This window comes from Geotrypetes seraphini, chromosome 15 (assembly GCF_902459505.1).
Source record: "Geotrypetes seraphini chromosome 15, aGeoSer1.1, whole genome shotgun sequence".
Classification (NCBI taxonomy): Eukaryota; Metazoa; Chordata; class Amphibia; order Gymnophiona; family Dermophiidae; genus Geotrypetes; species Geotrypetes seraphini.
In genome coordinates, this window is record NC_047098.1 from 32,320,452 (window position 1) to 32,342,872 (window position 22,421).

The window sequence follows — 22,421 nt, forward strand, 5'->3', positions numbered from 1 at the left end:
AGCATGGCTCTGATGCAAAATGTAGGCATCAATCTCAGAGCGTGATAATCTGGAGAGCACATTGCTTAATACTTCTCAACCCAGTCTTCAGGGCATACCCAGCCGTCAGATTTAAAGTTATCAACAATGAAGATGCATTGGATAAATTTGCCTGCACTACCTCCTTGGCATGCAAATCTATCTCATCATGCATATTCATTGTGCTGGGTGTGCCCTGAGGACTAGATTGAGAAGCGATACCCTTTGTGTTCTCCACATTAATGTTGCCTGATTCAGGACAAAAAAACTTTCGATTTGATTTGGCCTACTGAATCAATTTTTTTATATTCGATTCGCTTTTCCTGCCCAATCGGGCATTGTTGTTCTTTTTTTTTCAAATTTCCTGGCAGGTTTATTTTGTAGCCTTTCCACCCCCATCCCACTCCCATTTTAACTCTCCAACCCCATGCCGACGTTGTGGTGTAAAAAAAAAGTCTGTTAGGTCCTAGCTCACACTTGCTAACAACAGCTCTGGAAGGATACACATTTAAAATCTGACATATTGTAATCACAAAATAGAAAATAAAATTATTTTTTCTACCTTCCACTGCCATAGCCAACATTTGTTTCTTTCCCACTGTCTACCATCTCTCTTTCTCCCTGCTTTGTGCCCTGGGTCAAACCTCTCTATTCCCCTCCACGCTATGTCCAACATTTCTCCCTCTATCTTCTCCATGCATGTCTCCCTCCCCTCCATTATATTCAGGATTTCCCCCTCTCACCCCTTTCTACCTCTGCTCTCCCTTCCTCTCCTCCACCCCAACAATTCTTCCTCTCTTCCTCCCCCCCCCCCATGTGTAGCATCTTTCCTCCCTTCCCATCCATCTAAGCAAAAGCTTTCCTCTCCTCCCACCCTGTGTAATCGCTTCCCATCCCCTTACCCCTGTGCAGTAGTTTTCCATCCTTCCCTCCCAACCCCCTGTGCAGCAGCATCCGACTGATTCTCCCATCGTGAAACCTGACATACTTCCAAGGCCTCCTTAAGCAGCGGTGATGAACAGTCAGCAGCGGCATCATTGAATGGGCTACTCATGGCCCGCCTTGCTAGAGCTTCCCTCTGCTGCAGCATCAGTGATGTCATCAGTGACATGGCTGAGGGAAGGCCCTAGAGGAGCAGGCTGCAGAGCAAGAGCGATGCCACTGCTGATCATCTTCCGCTGCTTCTTTAGGAGGCCTTAGAAGGTCTCACTGGGGGTGGGGGGTGGGGGTATTGGTCACTGAATCGGTGAGGCCAATTTTCTCAGATGACGAATCGATTCAAATTAATTCACCGAAGTGAATCGGGGCAGCATTACTCCACACTAACTCAGTCTGTCCTTATACTTCAAATATTAGGAGTCACCTCCCAGGAAAAGGATGTTAGAGTCATTGGATTGGACTGGACTTATTGCATTTGATAATTAAGCATACAAGAGAAAACATCACTAACATTACAGAGATATACGTATAATAAGAGGTAGGAAAGAAAGTACCCCATGGAAAGTAAAAAAAAACATTGAAGGCAAAGAACCCCCCCCTCAAGATCCAAGAAAATCAATATTATAGTTACATTATGAGGAAAGATAGAATAGTTAAACTAACGATCTAAATTTATAAATATCAATAACAGGAAAACAAGATTAAAAATTAAACTAAAGTAAGCTTAAGACGGTTTATAGTTCTGAGTTTCATTCCGGCCCAATAGACACAACACATGTTTCAATTTATCATCCAAGAAAGCTAGTGCCAGATACAATATTTAGCTAGAGACGTTCGTCAATGATATATTCAAATCCTTAGTCCATCGATTAGTATGCAGTGACACAATGAAAAAAAGAAAAGAAAAGCAAATAGAATGTTAATAATTAGAAAGGACAGAAGAATAAAATCAAGAATATCATTATATCAATGTAGTGATCTATGGTGTGATCAAACCTCAAATATTATGTCTAGTGTTGATTGCTACAGAAGTAATTTGTTTTACCAGGTACAAACCTGCAACTTTTTAAAAATGATTTCCTATTTTCCATTGTAATGGTGGGGATTATGAGGACCTCTTACTGGTCTCAATCCAGTAGTATTTTTTATTTTAATAGAAAATTGCCAGAAGATCCACCCATCTCAACAAGTACAGTATAGACAACTGTGGTATTCACTTACAGTCCTCGAGGATTGCTGATGATTCAGGTTTACACAGATATCCCTAACAACTGAAAGAGATTTTCATGTCTGCTACCTCCATTGTCTGCAAGTCTCTTTCAAATGAAGCCATTAGGGATATCTTGACAATCTGATCCAATGGCAGCTCTCACAGACTGGGAGTGAAGACCGTAAATTTAGCAGAATTAGAATGCAGAGAGGCCAAGAGTTGAAGATTTACCAACGCAAATCTTGAGATTTAAGACTGAGTGAGATTTTTCCTCATGGCCACAGCTATGTCTAACACCAGCTCTAGCATATTCTAATCAACAAATTAAAATTATTTTTTTCCACTTTTGTTGTTGTGCAATTTTATTTATTTAATTGTGTTGGTTCTAATCCAGGGGTAGGGAACTCTGGTCCTCGAGAGCCGTATTCCAGTCGGGTTTTCAGGATTTCCCCAATGAATATGCATTGAAAGCAGTGCATGCAAATAGATCTCATGCATATTCATTGGGGATATCCTGAAAACCCGACTGGAATACGGCTCTCGAGGACTGGAGTTCCCTACCCCTGTTCTAATCACTGGTTTTTGCTTTCCTCTGTCTTAATCCTCTCACCTTGATCTCCTTATCTATCTGGCATTTCTTTTCACTCCATGTCCATTATCCACCCTGTTCGATATCTGTGGTATACCTACCTCTATCTTACTCTAATCAGAACATTTCTATTCTGCTTTACCATATAGCTCTAGGCCAGGGGTAGGCAATTCCAGTCCTCGAGAGCCAGAGCCAGGTTAGGTTTTCAGGATCTCCACCATGAATATGTAGGAGATGGATTTGCATGCACTGCCTCCTTGAGATACAAATCTATCTTATGCATATTTATTGTGGATATCCTGAAAACCTGGCCTGGCTCCGGCTCTCAAGGACCGGAATTGCCTACCCCTGCTCTAGGCAGATTACAATAAGAACAAATCTAGGAACATATCACCAATATGCACCCTCACAATGCTAATCACCAAGTCTGTCTTATTCATTACATAGTGCCCTCCTTAAAGCTAATAACATTGAATATCTTGAATCTTACATGGTAATTTATTCCATAAACTGGTCCCACTTCCTACTAATGATCTCCAAACAGTGACAATTATACAGCAAGTTGCTACAGAGGGAATCTTTAATTTTCCATAGAGACCTCAGCTCCCTAGGTGCTAGGTATAAAGAGACCATATTCTGACAGTACTCTGGTGCCTGACCATAAAGAATTTTTAAAACAAACATTATCAATTTAAAATGTATTCTCGCCCTCACCAGCAGACATGTAACTTAATCAGTAGAAGACTAACACAGTTAGTAAAACTACCCCTGAATACTAACTTTGCTGCTGCATTCTGAATTAGGTAGATTTGTATTTCTGGCAAGTCCATCTTGTTCAGTATCTCCCCCCCCCCCCTCTGTGTCTCTATTTGTGCCTTATCCATCATTTCTCTTATACAGTGGTGCCTCACACAACAAACTTAATTCGTTCCAGGAGCAAGTTTGTTATGCGAAAAGTTCGTTATGTGAAACGCGTTTTCCCATAACAATACATGTTAAAAAAAATTATTCGTTCTGCAGCATAAAATATGCTAAGATGACATAAAAAAAGATAAATTTGTCAAAATGGTGAAAATGGTGGTCTTGCTGAGGCCAAACTCTTTGACGAGGTCACACTGTTTTACCCCACATTCACTCCTTCTAATTATTTCCCGTTTCATTTCAACAGAAATCACCTTCCTGCTTTTTTTAGAAGCCATGATATATAAAAAATATTGAGTTTATCTTAAAAGGACGACTGTATACAGTGAGAGAGGGCAGAGTCTCAGCGGCAAAAACTGGGACTTAACTTTTCTTTTTTTTTTTCTAGCATCGGGGAAGCGGCGAGAGTAGTTCCGCCCCCCCAAATCATCAGCAGTAGGCGCCGGGCCCCTCCATAAAAGGAGGCGAGCCGACGGTCCGCCACTGCACAGGGAGCCAGGCGAAGGGCTGTGAGAGAGGGCAGTTAAGTGCAGTGACTAACGACTGCCTGCAGTGCCTGCGCGGAAGGATGCAATACATCGGCAGCTCGGGCAACTTCGTTGTGTGAAACGAAGTTCGTTGTATGAATCAAGACATGAAGTTCATTGTGTGCAGCGTTCGCTGTGCGAGGCGTTCGTTATGCGAGACACCACTGTATGTCTGTATCCACTGACATCCACCCATGCCCGGCCTAGCCCCTCTTTAATCTCTGTCTCCTTTATGTGTCCAGCATCACCTCTCTATGTCAATATCCTTCCCCATGTCCAGCTTCCCCCCTCACTCATCCCTTTCATCTGCATCACTGTCTCCCCACTTCCTTCCTTCTCTCCCTCTTGACCCCACTTTGATTTCGTGTCAATCCCCCTCTCTTCCTTCTCTCCTGTCCCCTTCCGCCAGAAATACAGCAAGTGTCCCTCTCTCTTCTCTCCACCCCCCACCGGGTTCAATATCTCTCCATCTTTCTCCATCCCTCCTAAGTCCCAGCATCAGTACCTGGCCACCCTCCTCTCAGTCTTGACATCATTTTCTCTCCTACCGCCTCGGTTGATCCTTTAAATTTGCTGTAGATCGCCGGCAGTGGCAGATGCAGCAGAGGGAAGTACCTATGAGCTTTCCAGAAATAGTTTGTCTTGTGCACTGCTACTGCTGGCAACCTGTGGCAAGTTTAAAGGACCACTCAGGGAGGGACCTGAAGAGGGTGAAACACTGGACGTGTGTGGGGGAGGGAGGATGAACAGGAGAGTCTTGCTGGATTCCAGGGGAAAGGGGGCAGGTGGAAAAGTGGAAGGGGAGAGGTGTTAGCTGAAGAAGGAGGCATGTATGAAAATAATAAATGGTTTTCCCTATAAAGAAAGGCTAAACAGGTTAGGACTCTTCATGCTCAGAGGAGATCTGACAGACTGACATGTATAATTTATTTTATTTATTTATTTCATTTTCAATACCATGCTCCTGGGGAGCTCAGTACGGTTTACATGCATTTATTCAGGTACTCAAGCAGTTTTCCCTCTCTGTCCCGGAAGGCTCACAATCTATCTAACGTACCTGGGGCAATGGGAGGATTAAGGGTTCATAGACAACGGCGCGAAAGACAAAAGCGCGCACCGACAATTGAGCGCAGCGCGCGCCACCGTGCCACTCTAAATTACAGTTTTTAGGGGCTCCGACGGGAGTTTTTGTTGGGGAACCCCCCCAGTTTACTTAATAGACATCGCGCCGGCGTTATGGGGGGTTTGGGGGATGGTAACCCTCCACATTTTACTGTAAACTGAACTTTTTCCCTAAAAACAGGGAAAAAGTTCAGTTTTCAGTAAAATGGGGGTGGTTACAACCCCCCACAACGCAGCGCGATGTCTATTAAGTAAAGTGGGGGGTTCCCCCCACGCCCCCCCCGTCGGAGCCCTAAAAACAGTAATTTAGAGCGGCGCGGTGGCGTGCGCTGCGCTCAATTGTCTGGGTGCGCCTTTGTCCCGGCGCGCTTTTCACCCGACACCGGGATTAAGTGACTTGCCCAGGGTCACAAGGAGCAGCATGGGTTTGAACCCACAACCTCAGGGTGCTGAGGCTGTAGCTTTAACCATGAATGAACCATGAATGAATGAATGGAACAAATAAAGAGGAAACCCTTATTTATCCTTTTAAACAGTACTAAAACTAGGGGCCACGGTACGTAACTAACCTGTAAAAGATTTTAACTAGAGAATGTACACTGAGTGAAAAATTCTATCAAGCTGTGGAATTTGTTGACATATCAGAAATTTATAGTGATTCGGTAGTGTTCTTGGTAGCGTGCCATGCATCAGATGCCCAGGTGGGGTCTTCCACACCTTGGGATGGCACCTGGCAAAGAGGAAGTCATGTTGATTGTTAAGTGACACTAGGGCCCTGATGCTCAAAAGCTTACTATGGAAGTAAGACTGATTGTAGCCAGTCTTGCTTGCAAGGTAACTCAGCCTCCAATGCACAAAAGGGTTCTCAGAGACTTTTATGGATCCCAGTAGCAGCCACTGAGAATCCTGTGCAAATGCATTACAAGGAGCTCAGCACAGCAGGGAATGCCCACCTTTCAGGGGTCAAAATTTTATGACAGGTCTGGAGCTGTTGGGAGCTTGATTTTTGCTTGAATAGAAACTGTTTGTGCATGTTTTATGTGTATGTGTCTCCTGCTCCTTACAACTATGTCCTGACCATAGGCGTGGAGCATACATGCATGCAAAACACACACGACAGCTGCATCCAAATCGCACTGTGAAACTATTAAAAAAAAAAAAAAAGACTTCTGAACTAGCCACAGCAAAAGAGGCTTCAGCTGGAAGGTTTTGGTTTGTTTTTGCCCTAGTTGCTGCTTACTGGAGCTCCAAGATCATAGCCCTGCACTGCACACAAGGGTTGTGCTTAACGCTCAGCTCTTGTGCACAGGCACAGTTCCTCCCCCTTTCACCGAGGTACTCCTTACAAATACAAGGGACCGCTGAAAAGTTTTCGGCCCAACCAACAAAGCTGGGGCAGTCTCCATCAAGGGCTATATGTTTAGTCCAGTGATTTTCCACTTTTTTCATTCTGTCGGAAAAATATGGAATGAAAAAAATGGAAAATCACTGGATTGTATTTAGCCCTTGATGGAAACTGCCTTAACTTTGTTGGATGGACTAAGAACTTTTCAGTGGTCCCTCATAGAGTGCATATAATTTGCATGTTATTTGTGCTGAGCACGGCCTGGCAAATGAAAATCACTCCCAAACTCTAGTGTTTTCCAACAGCTTGCTGCATCTCTTTGCATCTGCCCTAGGAGCTTTAATTCACCCCACCTTCCTTCCAACAGCAATGCTCTGAGCTTGGGAACCCTGTATCATGGGCTCTAAATCCAATATTGAAGTGTTATCCTTAATGATGAACACACCTTCCTTTCTTCCACAGGATGAGCCAGGTTGCACAAGATCCAACCTGGATATTGAACAAAGGATCCTCTGCATGGCAGTATGCTGTACTGCCGCTGTCAGCTGGTCGGAACCTGCATTTAAGTATATGAATACAAAAAAGAAAGGTGACTTAAAATCAAACCAACTAAGCCAACAACACTACCAAGAAACAGGCAAAGCTGCTGGTCCAAATTAAGCAGTAAGTAGCGCTTTTGATTTGGTAGATCATGAAATATTGTTGAGATGCTTGGATACGATAGGGATTTCTGAAAGAGTTAGGAACTGGTTTCAAGGTTTCTTGACAAAAAGATCATATCAATTGGTTTGTGACGATAATTATTCTCATTCTTGGAGTAATCCATCTGGGGTACTACAGGGCTCCCCGCTGTCACCCACGTTGTTCAGTATTTATATTTCGTCCATAGGACATCTTTTGCAAAGTTTGAATTGAAACTTTTCTATATATGCAGATGACATTTCCATTTTAGTTCCCTTAAATAATTTTAGTATGGACATTTTTCAACAAATATCTCATATCATGACTGTAATAGACAGTGAACAACTAATTTTAAATTGAAACTTAATACAGAAAAGACTAAACTTTTTTTGGCCAGTCCAAATGATAAAATAACTAAACCATTACTTCACTTGAATGGCTATGACTACCCGATTTTAAATTCTATAAAAATACTGGGAGTCACACGAGATTGCCATCTAACCATGAAAGAACATCAGTGATTTTAAAAAATGCTTTTTTGCACTATGGAAATTAAAGACCATAAAAAATTACTTTGATCCTTTATCCTTTAGACAAGGGGGCCCACACTTTATGGGCTTGCGAGCTACTTTTATAAAGACTAATACAAAATGATCTACCAACAATAAAATAAAAAAAAAAACACAAAGCACACTGAAAGGCAGAGAAAATGTTAATTATTCATATTCCGGGTTTTTTCAAAGAGGTCACGGCAGATAACTCTATGCAATGTCACCTCAGTAACAAAATACAAAAATAGACAAATACACCCCCTCCCTTTTTACTAAACCACAATAGTAGGTTTTAGCACACGGAGTTACGCTGAATGCCTCGCGCTGCTCTCAATGCTCATAGGCTCCCTGTGCTAAAAAACGCTATTGCGGTTTAGTAAAAGGGAGCCATAGTGCAAAATATAGACAGCAGATATAAATTCTCAAAACCGACACATTTTGATCACTAAATTGAAAATAAAATCATTTTTCCTACCTTTGCTGTTTGGTGATTTCATGAGTCTCTGGTTGCACTTTCTTCTTCTGACTGTGCATCCAATCTTTCTTCCTTTCTTTCAGCATCCTGTATGTTTCCTCTCCTCCAGACCTCATTCTCTCCCCCAACTTTTTCTTTCTGTCTCCCTGTTCCCCCTTTTTTCTGTCTCCCTGTCTGCCCCCTTTCTTTCTTTCTCCGTGCCTTCCCCCAAGCCACTCGGTTTGCTGCCACCGCCATCGGGGAACAGCCCCCAAGCCACCGCCGTCCCAAGCTTTCCCTGCAGAAGCGTCACGCTGACCAGCATTCCGCTCCCTGACGTCAATTCTGACGTATGAGAGGAAGTTCCGGGCCAACAAGGCATTTCTCCTCATTCCATCCAGCCTGAGCCCCATCTCTCCTTGATCCAGCATTTCCCTTCTGTGTCTGTCAGAATTACCATTCCACCTATTTTCCAGCATCACCCTTCTTTGTGTCCATCTCACCTACATCCCTATCTCACCACTTTTTCAGAATCTTCATTTGTCTCTGTCCTTGTCTTTACCCCATGTTCACCATTTGCCCTTTCAATGTCTTTATCTCCCCCCCCCTCACTTTTTCAGCATTACTTCTATGTCTCTATTTCACCTCCTCTTCATGTCCCCTCTGTATCTCTATCCTTATTCAGTAGGTCCTGCTTACCCTTTCTCTCTTTGTGTCACTATCTCCATTTTTCAGCTTTCCCCCCTTTTCCTTTGTTACTGCACCCTGTAGCCAGAATCTTTCCACCCTCCCTCCACTCCGGCCCAGCCCAGTATGAAATATTTCCTTTTGTTTCCCTCCCCTCTCTCTTTCTCTCTCTCTTCTCCTCCCTCACCCACGAGTCCTGCATCTGGCCCTCTCCCTTCTACCTGCACCTGGCAACACCCCCCTGCTCCGCAGCTCTCTTAAGCAACTAGTCAGCAGCGGTGATCAAGACAAGCTGCCGACATCGAGGCCTTCCTTCTACGAGTCCCGCCTTTGTGGAAAAAGGAAGTTGAAACAAGCGGGACTTGCAGAGGGTAGGCCCTGACGTCAGAAGCTTGTGTCGATCGCTGCTGCTGAGTTGCCGAAGAGAGCCGCGGAGCAGGGGGTGTGGCCGGAAGCAGGTAGAAGGGAGAGGGAGATAGGAAGGCTGTAGAAGCTCCGGAGCATGACACCGACCCCGGCCAGGATGATTTCTTTTTCAGGCTGCTGCTGCCGCCACAACGCTCCCCTCCCCCCCTCCCCCCCCCCCCCCCCGAAATGACAAAAACAGCCTAAAGTGGATGCCCGGCATCGACGTCTTTGACGTCGGGGAGAGGAAGGCTGATAGGCCCGGTAGATTGGGACGGCAAAACGAGTCTATCACGGAGCCCGGGATGGGCTCTGCGATCGACTAACGTTGCCTTTCTGAGCTACCGGTCGATCGCGATCGACGTGTTGGGCACCCCTGCTTTAGACTATTGGTGCAGGCTTTGGTTTATCTTTACTGGATTATTGCAGACATTGTCTATTTGGGAGCTCCAATAAAAGTATTGAAAAAATTGAGACTAGTACAGAATACGGCTAGTTCGATTAATATTTGGATTGAAGAAACACGACCAATATCAGTCCTTACTATCATTTGCTGCACTGGCTGCCGGTGGAGGCACGAGTACTATTCAAATTTTCTTGTATCTGTTTTAAGTTGATTTGGGGATTGGCCCCAACTTATCTTTTATCTCATTTTGTGTTGTATAGTCCTATAAGGAAAACTAGGAATTCACATTTATTTGCTTATCCAAAAATTACTGGTTGCAGATACAAGACTTTTTTGGATAAGACTCTCGCATTCCAAGCAGGTAAATAGCAATTTTGGCTGGGTAAATACATTGGTGAAGCTATGTTGTCTTATGGTACATTTCGTAAAGAAATTAAGTCAGTGCTGTTTGACAAATTTATTTCTTAAACGTGGGTACTCTTGTTAGCAAAACTCTACTTTGAGTATATCTAAGTAACTGTTGTATTTTTAACTATTTGTATTTCGCTGATTGTCCAGCCTTCTTCTGTGTAAACCGTCTAGAAATCATTTGGTTATGGCGGTATAGAATACAGTTATGTTATGTTATGTTATGTAAGCCAGTCAGAAAGTCTGTATGGAAGGTGCCTATAGACTTGCTTTTTCCCCATGTTCCCAAAGCCCCCCAGGCTGACCTTAGTTTTAGATATGCAGAAATTAGGTAACTGAAAAGCAGAATTATATAATCACAGAATATCAGATTTCACAACAACAGATGTAGTGAAGAAATTATATACGGTATGTAACAGGACTAGCTCAAGGGACTGTGGCACCCTGAACCAACTTTTGCATTAGTGCCCCCCCCCCCCCACTCCCACACACACAATCTGTATTATCCCTCTACCGACCCTTACCTGTAATCCAGTATCTTCCCCTCTCTCATGAAGCCCCTCTCTCCTGCTGAACCAGATGAGGGCACTCACTCAGGGTGCTGGTGATAAAAGGAACCAAAATCTCAGTGTGGCATCTATCCCTCTGGGGCAGTGGTTCTCAACCTTTCTTCTGCTATGACACAAGTGACTTGACAGAAGGTGTGCATGTGTGTGACACACTGAACAACAACAAAAAAAAAACCCCTCCTAAATATTTCATTGTTAAAAATGATGACAGGGAACTATCAAATATTCTTAAACAGAATTTACTTTACTTTTAACAACAGTTTATAAAACAAAGATGTTTTGATCTTTACGTTATCCATAAGAAATCTGGGACTGATGAGTTGCACACAGTTTTTCCACATGGGATTACATAGTAAGCAAATTCATAATAACCCTACTTTCGAGTCAAGAAACTTGTATCCATTCTAGAGTCTATAAAGCTTATCATACAAAACAAATATATTTTCAAATTCTGATGCCATTTGGTAACAGCAACTCAAAATCCCTTTGCTGCTAGATACTGTAAAGTAGCACAAAACCCTGCCAATACTCTGAAACTATATGAGTGATAAACAGAACATATGGGCAGCAGATCTGCAGTATTTCTATTTGGGACTGATGGCAGCAGGGTAGTCAAAAAGTAGAAATAGGGACCAATTATGGATATTTCAAGGGACTCACCTCTTACCTCTAGCTCTAGGAGTTTGAAGGTAGACCAGAACGGGTATAGACAATTGGTAGGAAGAGCCTACCAATTGTTTATCCTACCTCTTACATCTACCAATTGTCAGAAATAGGAACACTGATCTTTGCCCACACCCCTCCTGAGCCTCCCCCCCTGCAAAAAGAAGCAGCTCGGCTGCATAGGAGAGCCATGCTCCCCCAATCCCCTGAAAGAAACAGTAGCTTGGCAGAGGCAACTGCTCCGGAAGACACCCCCCCCAACTCCCCAGAAGAAGCAGTGAGTTGACCTATTCCTTCTATTCCTCCTCCTAGGCAGTTGTTCACAAAGCCACAGGCAGTGTCTGGCCCGGAAGCCTTCCCTCTGAAGGCCCCTGTAACATCAGAAGGAAGGCTAAGCCAATCAGGGTCTTAGGCCCCTTCCAGTGCATCCCAAGATGCATTGGGAGGGGGAAGGGCCGACATTTTGAAGAGGTGGCCTTATCGACAGGATGGAGTGGGAATCCATCCTGCCAATGTTTCTTCAGCAGGTACAGAGGAGGTGGGGATGTCAGAGAGGTTTTGAGGGGTATGTGGGGTGTTAGGAGGGGGGATTGGTAAGGGTGTGGGGTGTCAGGAGGAGGCTATCCTTGAAGAGGCTGGGGGATTGTTAGGGATGTCAGGGGTGTTGAGGTGTGTTAGGAGGGGGGCTGTCCTTGAAGGGGGATTGGTGGGGATGTCTGGGGGTGTGGAGGTGTGTTGGATTTCTGCAGGAGTCGGCTTATGTGGACTGCCCATGAGAAGGTCCAATTCCCCCCCCCCCCCCCAATGTCATGGGTGAGGAGAGTGTTGGGTTTCTGCAGAAGTCAACCTACATGGACCACCCATGAGAGGACCTCCTCCCTTCTGTTCCGATGCCGTTCTAACAATGTTCAGATGCTGGCCAGAGATACACACCCGACAACTGGTAGTGGTAGAACAATTGGGTATGACAATTGATAGGAAGATCCTACCAATTGTCATCCTTCCAATTGTCATATTCTATGAATTGTCTTCCTACCAATTGTCATTCCACTAATTGTCTTCCTACCAATTGTTGGGATCCCAGACCAGACTGGGATTTTGGTACTCATCATCACCGCTACCCTGAGCCAGTGCCTCACCTGGTCCATAGGTTGAACTGGCTCCGATACTCGTTTGTAGACCTGTCTACGGTTAAAATTCAAGCGCTTTGTTTAGAACAGTATTTTATAGGATTACTGGAATTTAAGCTTGTAAAAATAAATACAGTTGAAGATTCTTGACAAACACAGCAGCTCCCCAGTGAAAGTGTAACCAACAGATATATAACAGCTCAGTCTTTTCTGCAGTTCTCTGCTGAACACTATTGATTTGTTTATGTAGCCTCAGGGGAAGTGTGAGAAAGGAAGAAAAATTGGGATATTGCATGGGGAAAAATGGGGGGAGGGAAGATTGAGAGAGCAGGAAAAGAACGGAGCCATCTATTAACACAGAGCTGTTGAGTGATTTCTTAATACTGTATTACAGATCTAGCATTCAAAACTGCAGATATCTGGAATAAAAATTGTTTATTTTTTAAATTGATCATGTCATTCAAGTTTCAAGTTTAATAAAATATCAATCAATTCGCAATTTCAAATATTCAAAGCGATGTACTGTAAAAGACAGACAAAATAATTAAGAATATAGACATGGACAAACATGACTTATTAGATACGAAAGGGATGGGAGAAGAACTACAATTGTGATAGGAAAGAAAACAATTATAGGACAAAACATAAGGACAGGAAGAAAGATAATAATCAAAGCCTTGTAGAAATCTTATCTGTCGAAAGAGTCTTCATACAGAAAGCTTCGTAGTGATCCTTTGAATTTATCTTATGACTTTTCTTAATTGTTTTGGCAGTGAATTCCAAGCTTGTGGGGCTCTTAGGGGCCCTTTTATTAAAACTTGTAAGTGGGTCTTTCCAGCACATTAGGACCATTTTTACCATTGGGGTAAAATGGCAGAATTTCCTATATTTTGTACAAATGGCCATGCTTTAATTTTCCCATTAACATAAGAACATAAAAATTGCTGCTGCTGGGTCAGACCAGTGGTCCATCATGCCCTGCAGTCCGCTCATGTGGTAGCCCTCTGGTCAAAGACCAGCACCCTGAGACTAGCCCTACCAGCGTATGTTCCGGTTCAGCAGGAACTTGTCTAACTTTGTCTTGAATCCCTGGAGGGTGTTTTCCCCTATGACAGACTCCGGAAGAGCGTTCCAGTTTTCTACCACTCTCTGGGTGAAGAAGAACTTCCTTATGTTTGTACCTGTAGCCACTGAAGCAGATAAGCACATGAGACCTTACGGGTACCCAATTTGTAATTAATAAGGGCTAGGGTTACCATATGAATGGATTTACCTAGACATGTCCTCTTTATAGAGGACTGTCCGGGTGTCCAGGCAGTTTTTCAAAAAGCTGGCAGTTTGTCCGAGTTTAGGAGCTCAGGGTCGCGTCTGGGGGGCATCCACGCATAAGCACATGCATGTGATGTCATCATGTCACATCTGTGCATGCTCGGAGGCCCTCCAGACTTGGCCCCGAGCTCAGGAAGGAGAAGAGGTTTGTGTGGAAGGCAGGGCTGGGGGCGCGGGGCCATGTGTCCTCTTTTTTGCAGTGCGAAATACGTAGTTAAGGACTTGCACACTAATCGTGTGCTAATCAGTTAGCACAAAGCAATATAGTTACGCTCATAGGCATTGCAATACGGGAGGCCACAGGGGCCATGGCCTCCCCAAAAATTGGTGGTCGACGTTTGGTGCCTGCCCTCCCACCCGTTTCCTGGTGTTTGTACTTTATATTTTCAGGGTAGTTGCTGCGCAGTGTCAACGAGCAGGCCTGCCCTGGAACCCTTCATTCTACTTCCGGGGGCAGGCCTGCTTGTTGATGCTGCTTGGTGGTGGCCCCGAAGATTTAAAGTATGACGCTGGGAGGAGGTTATGGGGGTGCAGTCGGGAGCTGGTGATGGGCTGTGCCACAGGATTCCGCTGGGGCTAGGGTGGAGCTCCTGGCCCCCCCCCCCCAACCAAACAGTGTTCTGCTGCCTATGGTTACACTAACTGATTAGCACAGAACAACTCCACTCTCCACTCACACCGCTGCGGTGAGAAAATAAATTGTCCTCCAATATTCAGTCAGCAGCGGTGAATATTTTGCCGCCTGCTGCCACTGTTATTTGCTGATATTAAAGGCTGGGCCCTGTCCGGGCTTTGGCATTGAATATCTATTTTTATGTTTGTTGCTGGCCATGTCTGTATTCAGCCCATGACTGCATTAGCCAAACTGTGTTCAACATTTGGGTGCTCATTTTTGGTTGAATTATCCATGCAAAAGTGTTATTAAACATAATTCTGTAAAATATGTTTTCTTTGACCCAGACCATTTGAAAATGTTGTGTATTCTAAGCCACCTGTTATTGTTTCCCATCCTTCTTTGGGAGCGTCCACTTCTACTCTGTAATTATAATTGATGGATCTTTTCCCTTTCTATTTCCTGTCACTGGCTTATTCAAATCTGCAGTAGAGATAAATGCTCCGACCCTCACTGAACTCTTATGAGCACCAGAGCATTTACCTCGCCTACCCATGGTAGAAACCTCTACCGCAGCTTTGCAAAAGGAGCCCTGTATTTGGTATTTGCTTTGTCCCTGGCCTTTATTGTGGTGTGTAAAATGGTTTAAGAGTGAGGAATGTATTTTATATTCTTTAATTGCAATTTTTCTTATATTCCGTCACAAGAATATTCTTTATTTATGGTATTTACTGAAAACCATAGGAGGAGATCAGTGCACCGAGAGAGTGGGTATACTGTATATGGAGAAAATGAGAGGTCCCACGACAGAGCCTTCAGGTACACCAATTGACAGTGGGACAACAGTGGAGGAGGATCCCCCATTCCATACACTGAAAGTGCGATGGGAGAGATAAGAAGAAAAACAAGAGAAAACAGAACCCTGGAATTCCAGTGAGGATAGCATATCAAGGAGTATGTGGTGATCAACAGTATCGAAAGCAGCAGATAGAGTAGAGGCCTTTGGATCTGGCCAGGAACAGGTTGTTAGAGACTTTAACAAGGCAGTTTCCGTGGAATGAAGTGGGCGAAAGCCTGATTGAAGATGGTCAAAAATCTGGTGGGCGTGCTTTCTCCCTCCTACTTGTGTTGGGGGGGGGGGGGGGCTGTCCTGTTCTCTGGGGAATCGAAAATGATGGAGCCGACTTGAGAAATTGGCAGCCTTTGTTTCTTGGCCAGTTCTGCAGTGTCATGTTGCATGTTCTTTTCTTGGTGCTGCTTGTTATTCTCTTCTCTTGATTGCCATTGTTAGCTTATTTTTCATCTGTGTTCTGCTTGTTTCTCTTGTTGTCTCATAATAAAAATGATTTAAAAAAAAAAAGATGTTCAAAAAATAGCTTGACATGAAAGGAAGTCCAGGCGATGGTAGTGAATAGCACGTTCATGTAGCTTGGATAAGAAGGGGAGGAGGGAGTTGGGGAAATAGTCGGAGGGGGATGTGGGGTCTAATGAGGCTTTTTTTGAGGAAAGGTGTAATTACGACATGTTTTAAGACATCAGGAACAGTTGCAGTGTTGAGTAATATAGGTTGAGAATGTGACAGGATAGGAGGGATGACAACAGGAGAGAAAGCGGAGAAGGTGGGTGGGAATTTAAGTTTTTGAGTAGGTCTGGTAATTTCAGATCTTGTAGAATTCCAAAATAGAGGAAGGAAGGAAAGATGCCATGCAAGATCTTGTAGAATTCCAAAATAGAGGAAGGAAGGAAAGATGCCATGCAAGATCTTGTAGAATTCCAAAATAGAGGAAGGAAGGAAAGATGCCATGCAAGATCTTGTAGAATTCCAAAATAGAGGAAGGAAGGAAAGATGCCATGCAAGATCTTGTAGAATTCCAAAATAGAGGAAGGAAGGAAAGATGCCATGCAAGATCTTGTAGAATTCCAAAATAGAGGAAGGAAGGAAAGATGCCATGCAAGATCTTGTAGAATTCCAAAATAGAGGAAGGAAGGAAAGATGCCATGCAAGATCTTGTAGAATTCCAAAATAGAGGAAGGAAGGAAAGATGCCATGCAAGATCTTGTAGAATTCCAAAATAGAGGAAGGAAGGAAAGATGCCATGCAAGATCTTGTAGAATTCCAAAATAGAGGAAGGAAGGAAAGATGCCATGCAAGATCTTGTAGAATTCCAAAATAGAGGAAGGAAGGAAAGATGCCATGCAAGATCTTGTAGAATTCCAAAATAGAGGAAGGAAGGAAAGATGCCATGCAAGATCTTAAATGTAAAGCAGGCACATTTGAAATAGACTCTAGAAATAATTGGACGCCAAAGCAAAAGCGGAGAAACATGATCAAATTTACTTTTCGCAAAGATCAGCCTAGCCGCAGTATTCTGGATCAACTGAAGTCTTTGAAGACTTTCCTTAGTCAGGTTTAAGAAGACTGCATTACAATAATCCAACCTCGAAAGAATGATTGATTGTACAAGAACAGACAAATGGGTTTGCTTATATACATATACATTTATTGCTTTTCCAAACTATCAACAGTGCATTTACAATTACATGGACATATGATAAATCCAGATAAAACACTTTCAACTTTCAATAAACCATAAGCAATCATTTTTACCCCTTCCATCCTCCCACCCAAATAACAAACTATAGATTCCATCAATAACCTCTCCCCAGTTAACTTCTGTAAAAGTCAAAGAAACCCCCCTCCCTCCCTCGGATGTGTAAGTTATAATTGTTCAGTTATTGATAAAATTAGTCAATGGACTCTATATTATATATATATATATACATATAATATATATATGTTTAATTCGTTTATGTTTAAATTCACTGTATTGCACTGTTAATAACTGAAAACTAATAAAGATTTACCAAAAAAAATGTTGTTGATGGAAGCAGGATCTCACTTTCCTCAACATATGGAGACTAAAAAAATCATTATGGTCATTGAAAGAAAGTGTTGAATCTATAATGACACCCAGGACTTTACTTGAGAATTCAATCGGTAGTGAAGATCCTGAAGGCAGCAGAATAAGCAAAGGTAGCTGATTTAATTTTGGGCCTAGCCAGAGTAATCAGTGGGGGCAAAACCAATCCCTTGGACCTGGTATTCAAACCTAAGTTTTCTGCATGTCAGCAAATAGTGCTGCCACTGGGATGGCCTGTGTGCATATGCTTTTGAAACTTTGCAAGTGTAGGTGAAAGAATGGGAGTGCTCCAGGCTCTGCATCCCTGGGTTGTTGGAATGGAGAGTGAAAGGGAGGAGAAAGGGGATGGGAATTGATATGTACTTCCTTTCTGGGTTACAATCAAAACGGTTACATACAGGTACTTATTTTGTACTTGGAGCAATGGAAGATGAAGTGAATTGCCCAGAGTTCCAAGGAGCTGCAGTAGGAATTGAGCCCAATTCCCCAGGCACTGGAGGAGAAAAAGGAGGATAATTGCTGGATCTCTCATTTTATTGACTCTGTTTCACACAACAAGGGTGAGTCTCTGCCAAAGCCATTCTGTGTGATAAAGAACACACACTGGATTCATTCATTAGTTCCAATGAGAAGGGAGTCATTTTGGCAGTGATTGGATAATTTGACTCCTCTGGAGATCGGGAAGAAGAACACATCTTCTTGCTCTTTTCACATACCCAGAAGAGCTTTTTGGAAATTTTAGGCAGAGCCTCTAGTCGTCTGTTGGCTACACACAATAATACATGACTTATGCCCATACTTACTGTATGCACGAGACCCCTCTGACAATTGTGTAAAGTTTGAAGAAATCCCCATAGGTAAGCTTGCTAATTACAGCAAACCTGTTGTTTTTTTCTACATCTCTGAAAGACTAAAGATTTCCCTGTAATTTTATCCTGTGTCAGCAGCTGAGGTACTAGTGCTATTAATGAGAACTGTGGTAGCTAAGATTCTCCTAGGACAAGCAGGATGAATCAGCCACATATGGGTGTTGTCCCAACACCTCCTAATTTGCGGATAAGCTCTCCAATAGCTTAGAGAGATTTTTTTTTTTTTTTCTCTGAGCACGTGCAGTGCCCGGGCCCCACTGGGCATGCCCGAGCCCTACCCATTTCCCCCTGCTTCCCCCTAATCCCCAGTCTTTAGTTTCCGCGCATTCCCATCGGTCGGATTTTTCTACAGCTCTCCATTACAACTTTTCTACTCATCAACTTGAAGATGCCTGAATCATCTAAAGAAACAATTGGGATGCAGGAGGAGGATGAACACACTGGATCCTCATGAATTGTGCGCCCACTGATTGGATCCGGCACTCGAGGTTTCCGTGTGGCTTGCATTGTGCGCACATGTCACCACGTGCACGCAAGCTAAGGAAGAGGGCACTGAAAGACTTCATGAAGAGAAGTGAGGCCCGAGAATCTTCCTCCAGCAGCCATCCTCATCGGAGCGTAGCAACGGGGGATCCACAGACGAATCCATCCTGGCTCAGTCAACCCCCCCCCGACTGCAACTTGCCCGGTCGAGAAATCTCTCCCGGAAGTCCTGCATGCTGTCGCTAGCCGCCAACCCCTGCAGGAAGCCGATAGGAGTCTCACCAGACCGAGAGATCTCTCCAGGAGTTCCTGTATGTTGCTGCTTACAGCCAGCCTCCGCAGGGCATGAAGAGAAGTGAGGCCCGAGAATCTTCCTCCAGCAGCCATCCTCATCAGAATGCAGCAGCGGGGGATCCACATGCTACAGTGGCAAGGAGCCTCCAGGATGCCCTGGCTCAGCTAATCCCCCCGCCTGCACTTGGCCCGGTAGAGAAATATCTCCCGGAGTCCCTGCATGTTGCTGCTTAGAACCAGCCTCTGCAGGGCAGCCGATAGGAGTCTCGCCAGATTGAGAGATCTCTCCAGGAATCCCTGCATGTTGCCACGCACAGCCATCCTCTGCAGGGCAGCCGATAGGAGTCTTGCATGCTGCTGCGTAAATCCACAGCCTCTGCAAGCAACAGATCGGGGCTTTCACCCTCCAGAAGGCATGCTGCCTCTTTCAGCCAGCCTCTGCAGGGAGCCGATTGGGGTTCAAAGGTAAGTCCTATCTGCTTGTTTAATCTGTTGCAGCCCCGAGGGCTCTGCCCCACCCTCCTCCCAATCTGAATTTAAGGAGAAAGAATCTCCCATGCTTCTTTCCCTTGGAGGGGACCTGCAGACCTCTCCCCCCAGTAGGAGACATGCTGCCCCAGAGTTCAGCTTATAAAGGACATGCTGAAAAAAAAACAAAAAAAAAAAAACTCGATGTTTCTTTCCCTCTTGGGGTCCTGCAGAGTCTACAATTCACACCTTTCCCACCCCGCCCCCCTCCCCCTCTCATGTTGGGAACGAGGAGTCTGCCTTTCTCAGCAGGGTGCTGATATCGTCAGAGATGCGGCATGTCAGACCATGCCTCTCCAAGGGTGGGGGTTTGAAACTCCTCAGTCTAAAAAGCTGTTTGCTCTTCATAAAACCTAGGCAGAGTGTTTTTCCAGCTAGCATGAGGGACTCTGTACTATTCATGATTTCTATAGCACTGAAAGGCATATGCAGCGCTGTACAGTTTAATATACAATAGGCAGTACAGCAGGAGAAGCCCACTCAAGAGGCATTATCACTCCTCTTTCTCTGCCTCCAGGCACAGTGGGAAACGCAGCCAGGAGCACTGGCACAGATGAAGGGGTGCATCCTGCCCCCTCTCTGCAGGCTCTCCCCCCCTCTCAAGAAGGACAGAGAAGGGTGGTGGGGTACATGGAGCCACCCAACCAGTCAAGTGGAGCAGCACATGAACCTGCGAACCACCAGGGGTGGGACCAGCAGCCACAGTTAATCCTCCTGCTGACCCACTCCTCTCTCAGCGGGCTACACTCCCCACTATGTCCCCACTATGTCCCACTATGTCCCCACTATGTCCCCCTTTAGAGGGAGCCACGCACAACAACATGGCGCGGTTCAGCGGCATGCCATGCACCCAAGCAACGGAGGAACAAGCTACACACCAGCCTCCAGCCACACCCCGAGTCACCACCCACAAAAATAAATAAATATTTACTAAAAAAAAAAAAACCCACAAACAAGGACCCACCCCAAGTCCCTCCAGAAACTCACAGCCTTTCTCAAGATCCACGTGGGTGGACAACAAGTACCCAAGACAGAGTACTACAAGGCCTGAACTACCAGTACCAGTACTTCACGCAGGCAGTGGCGATTCCAGTCCACAAGAACCTCCTGGACTGCAGAGATGAGATTTGGCTGACTCCCTCCTCAGGGCAACCAACATCAAGGAGACTGGGATTGAAGTACCAGATCTTTCCAGCCCAGGGATTCGACAACCCGCAGCAGCCATACATGGACAGTGCGGTAGCTTAAGAGAAACAGGGCAGCACGACCCCCCCTCCAACCCCCGTCAGGGAAAGACCTGAAAAACCCTGGTTTCCACGGGGAAAAAGACCTTCGAGTGCGCAATGCTGAGCGCACGAATTGCTGCGCTCCAGTTCCAGATGCGGCTTTATCAGGAGGCCAGTGAGAGGAAATAAATAAATAAAATAAAATAGAGACTCCAGCTCACAACTGAGCCAGTCCACACTGGCAGCAGTCTGTGCCCCAGCGCTCGCAACAGTAACATAACTGCTACGCAAACAAGCACCGCCCGAGGGGCAGGGGCATCCAAGGGCAGCCCTCTCCCCAAGACAAAAACAGAACCTTGACCACCCTCCGGCCCAGCAGGATCAGATTGTCTGCGAAGGCTTGGCCCAGGATCACCCTCGACCAGTGGGCCCTCAGCATCATCAAGCAGGGATTCCGAATTCGTCTCCACTCCCGCCCCCCCCCCCCCCGAGTGGGCGGGGAACCCTCCATCTGACGACCCAACTTTCCTGCAGCAAGGAGAGGACCTGCTTCGGCAGAATCAATAGAGGCGGTGACGAACAGAGGAGATCACCAAGGGGTTTCTACTCCAGGAACCCCTGCGTCACCATGGACAAGGACAACGCTCGAACCTGGATCTCGGTAAGCTCAACAGATGCATACACAAGGTCCAGATGCACTCTCTGGGTACAGTCTTGGCCCTGTTACAGCCCGAGTATTGTCTAGTATCCCATGCACCCAGCCCACAGGAGGCATCGTCGCTCCTAAAGCCAAGACAGCGCCTCCAGTACAAGGTCCTGCCCCTTGGACTCTCAACGGCTCCAAGAGCGTTCACAAAGTGCGTGGCAGTGGCACATCCTCGCCTTCAAGGGGTGCATGTCCTATCTAATCTCGACAGCTGGCAGCCCCATCAACCACCATAACCCTCCTCCAAGAACTGGGGTTCCTCATCAACTACATGAAATCCCACCTGATACCCACCCAGGGGATATCGTTCATCTGGGCAGTCATCGACACCACGCAGACCAAGGCCGTCCTACGGGACTACCAGATCAACGCCATGACATCCCTGGCCCAGTGCATCCCTGCCAGCAGCTCATCGTCAGCACGCTCTGGTCTTTGTTGTGCAGCACACCAGACTACTCATGTAATCCCTGAAAGGGCACCACAGACGTCACTGGGACCAGTGTACGCAACCTCTGACCACACACCCACTGGAGCTCAGGGCCTTAGGGAATGCCCTCGAAACCTTCAAACAGGCAGGGCAGTCCTCACCCAAACAGAAAACCAGGTGGCCTCGCACTATATCAGCAAACAGGGAGGGACAGGGTCAACCTCGCTATGCAAGGAAGCTTGCCACATGTGGGAGTTCTCCAACTCCATTCAATGCACCATCCAGGCAACTTACCTCCTGTGGGAGCAGAACGACCTGGCAGAAAGACTCAGCCACCAGCTGGATCCTGATGAGTGGTGTCTCAACCCAGCGGCGATGAAGAAGATCTTCAGCACCTGGG